Source organism: Platalea leucorodia, assembly GCF_965183815.1.
Source record: "Platalea leucorodia genome assembly, chromosome: 4".
In the NCBI taxonomy this organism is placed as follows: Eukaryota; Metazoa; Chordata; class Aves; order Pelecaniformes; family Threskiornithidae; genus Platalea; species Platalea leucorodia.
Genome location: NC_138826.1, coordinates 121551351 through 121557350, shown reverse-complemented (window position 1 = coordinate 121557350; position 6000 = coordinate 121551351). Strand labels below are relative to the sequence as shown.

The following is a 6000-nucleotide window of genomic DNA, read 5'->3' as shown; positions in this document are numbered from 1 at the left end:
CTGACCTACATAACAGTTCATTCATGAGATAATGTGACCTGGAGTCATGGAGATAGAAGTCAGTTGATTGAGCTGGGTTGGCTGTGTACACTGCAAACTCTCCAGTGATTGAGGAATCATCTAAAATTAGACATACGCTGTACGTTATTGAGAGCCTTTCAGATCCGACTGTTTCGGTAGTATTTCTTTTATGAGATGGGCGTATAATTTGTCACATTGTAATCCTTTAATGCTTAACTTTATTAGAATGAAGTACTTAGGTATCAAATAAAATGAGCAATTAAGTGATTTATATTTCAGGTCTGCTCTCAGTTCAGGGCTTAGGTAGCCAGCCTCCCATAAAGTGGCGAGAGCGTGCACGGTATTTACCACTTCCTTCGGAGAGCTACAAAATGGTGCTTTTTGAAGATGAACCTAGTTGTGCGTGTAAATCCCAAGTGACTATTACTGCGCCACAAGTTAATATGTATATTTATATTAAGGGTTATTGTGTGTTTGCAGTGAACCACAGGATATTTTTCCTAGCTTTTCCCTACTAGATTTGTGAACTCACAGCTTTCAGCTGCAGAAAACAAAAGTTAACCAGCGAGCAAACGGTTTAAGCGTAGCGATTAAGTGACACTTTTTGTATTACTAAGCCACAAAGGAAGCTCAGATAAAGGTTGTAGGTCGGAAAGAAACCTTCAGGAGCATGCTCGTAAAGTGAGGCGGTTCAAGAGAGGCTGCAGCTGCCACTTGCAGATCTGTGAGGTATTTCAACGATTTTCTTATCCTATCTTGTCTTAAAGATTCATTAACAGAATAATGTGAAATTATCTTGTGTCCTCTAGGGCATAAGTTCCTCTTTTTTTATTTTTTCCCTCCTCTGTAAGTGTGGTAGGAGAAGTCTGCGCTCTGTCACATCGAGTCCTCGGTTCCTCTCAGATGAAGCGGCTTCGGCGCTGACTGACGCATGTCGTGAGGAGGAAGGGGGGACATTTTGTACAGGGAGGCTGCGTGCTCTTCAAAACACATTTGGAGCACAGCACTACAGTTTTTAAGGTTTTCTCTATTAGTAGGTGCATCTCGTGTTTTTTACATGTGTATTTAAAAAGCAGGTTGCATGCTATTTCCTTCTCTGTCTCTTTGGTGTGCTTGTTTGGTGTTTAACTCCGTGCTGGCACGGTTATGATCCTCTCTAGGGGAGGGTAAAGATTAATCAAAAAGCACAGGAGCTTGCTGTCAATCTGTCCGGCAGGAGGGTTCGTGAGAGTCTTTTGTGAGTTTCTTAGTTTGTTTTGGAGTTTTTTTGCTTTACGTTGTATAAGAAATAATAAGGCATTGACTGCTTGGAGAGGAGTAAAAAGGTACTTAATTTAATCTTGCACTTTGTACGTTTTGCAGTGCTTTCATACGATCCGTTTTTTTTGTGCTGCATACACGTGGTTTGGCTTTGAGTGAAGAAATTGTTGGGTAGGCCGGCAGAGGGGAGCAGGAGAGAAACTTTTCTTTCTGGGGGGAGGTTTTGGGTTTAGGTAGACCACTCTGGCTGCAAGCTGAGGCTGAAATTGCACAGGGCCCAATTAGTGCCTGTTACCTTTTCTGTTTGCTCTTGATTGGTTGCAGAGTCAGAAGTTTAATTAAGCAGAAATGGGGATGTAGAGTTAATGTTCATTATAACTAAAATCGAAACAGCTGTTTACCTTGCTGAAGCCTTGTGTGTTAACGTCCATAAATCTCACCCCGAGGAGAGCTCAGAGGAACCATCCCCTGTAAAACACGCCTCTCTGGATATCGTGTTATATCATTTTACATACTCATTTTCGCAACGTTTCCTAATCATATTAATTAACACATTAGGGTATAATTCTTATTGTCTACAGAAATTACTTCAATTAAAACTATTAACATATTATCATGATTGTTATATTACTACAATTCGCTTTGTTACTACTCAAAAACTACTCTAGCAAACCCGAATGTTTGAGATTAGCATAAAATTATTGTGTTTGTACTTTTCCTCTTAACCAATGGATCAGGTCTCACTGTAAACTTCCTGAGTAGTCTCTGTTTCTGTGCTGGGGTTTCTACAGTGAGAAGAGAGGAGAGGGGCTGTGACTGTCCCACAAGATGAGGCTAAAGAGGGTTTGTCTTGATTAGCCTCTGCGGTGCCTAACAGGTTTGTGACCACTGTGCAGGAACATATGGAAAGAGTAAATGCTACAGAGGAGCACAAGACAGTAATGGATATAAATTGGCCATATTCATGCTAAAAAATTAGTAGGGTTTTTTTTTTTTTTCCCTTGGTCAGAGCTGTGAGGTTTTGAACTGACTGCCTTGTGCGAAGAATGAAGGCAAGAGGCATAACTAGCTTTAATATTGAAGGTTGTTACACATAAAATCTTTGTATAGGCAAGGCGAAATATGCCCTCTGTAAAGGCAAAATTTTATTGTTAGCATAATTGAAATCTTAATGGTCTAATCAAAGAATTATTATTAGACCAGATCTACTTATTAAGGGAAAAGAAAGAATACTGTTATAAGGGGGGAAAGGTTTCAATAATAATACATTTTAAATTCATATACGTTTCTGAGTATCTACCCCTTTCCGTGGTGTTTTGCTCACCCTTACTCCATGGGTCATGAGGCTGTTGACTTTAATTTTTGGAGCTGGGAAGCAGTTACAGCAAGTTATCGGGTACCAAGGGCTTCACTGGGAGGGCTATGTTGATGACGGGGGTTTCTTCTTCCTCTTTGCCATGAAGAGCATCATGCTGATGATCATTTCTTCCTCCTCACCCCAGGCTCTGCTTCTGGCTATTTTTGTTTTCTAATATGCTTTTACATCTTGCTCTTTTTACATTGGATTGCAACACCACGTTACCCCTGGATTCAGTATGTACACAATGCCTTAGATATGTTGGGTACTTTTTCTTTCTTATCCCTAAACCCACAGATTTGTGTTTCTTTAGCCAGCTATAGGTGAATTTTTATAGCCCTGGGGTCCTGAGTGTCACTCTGTGCCCGGTCTGATATCGGCTCGTGCCTCCGCTCCTCTGCACTGCATCGTGTGTCGCCTCTTCTGAGGCCTCCGCTATGATACCATGTCTGCGTTCTTCTGCACTCTGTCATTATCCTGGGATCATAAATATTTCATCCTATGCAGAGTAACTACTTGTTACTACTGTCTGTATAAAAATTACACTTAAACCACATCATTATGCGAAGATAAGCAAAAGTAAAATAAATTAGGCAATAGCCACCTGGTCGTTAGGAAAATTGCTGCTACAGCTAAAGCAGCTAAAACGAAGCTCCAGGCTGGGCAGTACCAGTGTAGGCAAGCCTGACATGCCGAGGCCACGCAGACTCAGCACAAAGTCTGTGGCCTATTACTGGCACCAGCAACACTGTGTTTACTGGGCTGCAGGGCTTGAACGTGATGAATGAGATCATTATTTGGGTTTACCCGTATTGGCTGGGGACCAGGCTCAGTGACACAGGATGTCCTTTCTGGTCTTAGGTTCCTAGCAACACCTTAAACTGTTGAAATAGAAATGAATACTTTGCCTTTATAGAGCAGCTGTATATAGGTGTACTATTAGTAGACAAGTTGAACAGAAAACAAGAAAGTTGATCTAACTGAGGCAGATAATTACTGTCATCGTTTTAAGCCATACATATTCTATTCATCTTCATGATATTGCTGTGAAAAATCTGTTATCCTCCTTTACAGATAGATAGTATTTATCTACAGTTGCTCTAGGATGCCTCTATAGTCAATGGAAAGACATTGCTACCTCCATTTTAGTCCACCTGAAGTCTGAATTGCCCTCTAAAATGATTATTTCTCTTCACGGACTAAATAGGAAATCCTGCACACATAGATTTAATAAATCTGAGCCAAAGAGATTAGAGATTTGTCTGCAGCAGATGAGTTTCAGAGCTTGTGCTTTCACAGCTGTTACTAGTAACTAGCTTAGCTTAAATTTATTTCGTATATGATCTATATAGGCGACTGCCATAGTTTAGATTTTACTGTTATTGTACCCAAAATGAGACATGTCCACAGGAAGTCTATGACTGAGTGTGGAATTCAGTTCTCGTATTTCAGATGAGAAGATCACGCCCTAATCAGTTCTCATCCATATAATGCAGTCAGTGGCACTACTCAATTCTTTTCAGTTTGGCTACCACTCCAAACTGTTAAACCATCTGCTGGTGGCAGCCGAAAAGATGACAATATAATAAATTACTGGAAAAAGTTAAGATGCCTAACATCTGCTCTCCACCAAGCTTGAGCATCTTCCCTGTATTGATGTTCTGTCATCTCTTGACACAGTAAGAGAAGATGGCTGCCCTGAAGTTCTTGCAAATTCAAATAATTTGCAGCTGGACCTACATTCCAGCCATCCATCCTCTTGTGAATTTTAGGCCTAAATAGGGAATAACAATAGAGAAGGGAGAAGTCAAGGGCAGGAGAACAAATAGTTTCTTAAAATACATTAAGAAGTTCCTGGCCCAGGTAAAGGCCTGCATCTACTCATTCTTCATTATGATTGATGAAGAAATTCCTAATGATGGCAAGCAGAATTTTGCAAGACAGAAATAGAAACTGCTACCTCTTCAGAGCCACATGATTGTGTGTCCTGGAATTATGTTCTGCATAATGTTTTAATCAAATAACAGTTTGCTTAGTAGTATGGACCATGTTGGTTAGTGCAAACAGAATGCAAACGTATTCTAGATAAGATTATGCAGCTCTGAAGGTGCTGGCAGGCAGACACTGTTGAGAAAATATACACATAATATTTACTTAAAAGGTTCCTGGAGCCTCCTTTGGTGTTATTAGTCTGTCATGAAAATCTGCAAACACACACTTATCAAAAACTCACTGCAAAACATTAGGCAGTTAACGAAGTCAAATATAGAAGGGTGGATGCCATAGCAGAGCACGGTTAATGGTTGAGCTGTGACTTAACTTACATCCAAGTGCAAACATAATTAAATTAGAAAAAGCCCTGAACCAAGCGTAGGAGGTGTAGCCTGCTTGGAATGCAAAGATGAACCTGGATCCCCATCCTACTGCTTCAGTCTCTTGAAGTAGAACTGTAGGAGACAGAAGTCCAGAGCTGAATCCAGGTTGAAAGGTGTAAACCAGCCTAGTAGTTGCCACAATGTTCTGCTCGTTGTTGGGATACAAACTTGCACAAAATGATGTGATCTAAGAGAAAAGGCTTCTGGAACGTAGGGCTTGTGGAGATTGGTATGGCACTAATTTGGGGGATTTTTCTTACATTAACTAAACAATATAAGTTGATTTCTAGTTTCCTTTTCTAAGTCTGTTCGAGTCTAAAAATATCATATTAAGACATGATTTCTCTAAGCATAATAATTGATTTCTTCTGTGTTCTTAATTTCTCTCACATACGTGGCCCTAGCAGCTTATTATACTGTGAACAGGTGAGGAAGGAGCACTCAGCACAGATCCCTCCATAGCAGATCTCCCGGGATTTTAAGCCAGCTCAGAGAAATTCCACTGGATCTGAATTCACCTTAAGTAGAAGGATGATCCTTGTAAATAAATATGAAATAATATAATGTAGTTATAATTAATAAAAGAATACAAACATAATAATAAAGAGTGTAAATACCTAAATACTCCAGTAGCCATCACTATGTAGTAAACCAACGGGATGTGATCCTGGAGAGTATCTTCCAGACTGCATTCCTACGAGTCCTGTTCTGCCACAGATCTCTCGTCCATCTGTCCATGAAAATCTGTTCTTGCAGGTCTAGAATTAGAAAACGTTTCCCCCTGTTTTTGCCTTGTAACAGTAGTGTTCATCATTCACTCTGCTGCTTCGCCTTACCACTTTCTATCTCCTGATTAGACCTTGGGGCTGCTGGTTTGTGTTCCCTGGGACCAGCAAGTTTTTCCTGAGCTAGACCCAGTAGAAGCAGTAAACAAGCTGTATTTTAGCCTAAGTGATTTGGTAAGCATCAGCTATGATGTCATGGCAG

The 6000-nt window shown here is 40.4% G+C and overlaps 1 protein-coding gene across 1 annotated transcript in view; it reads left to right on the top strand.

The window, feature by feature from the left end:
* The first annotated feature begins 711 nt into the window (after positions 1-711).
* Positions 712-6000, top strand: part of CELF2 (CUGBP Elav-like family member 2) — a 202712-nt gene continuing 197423 nt past the window's right edge. Inside the window, exon 1 of the mRNA XM_082308655.1 lies at positions 712-750. The gene's annotated coding sequence lies outside the window, so the exon portion shown is untranslated. The remainder of the gene's footprint in view (positions 751-6000) is intronic.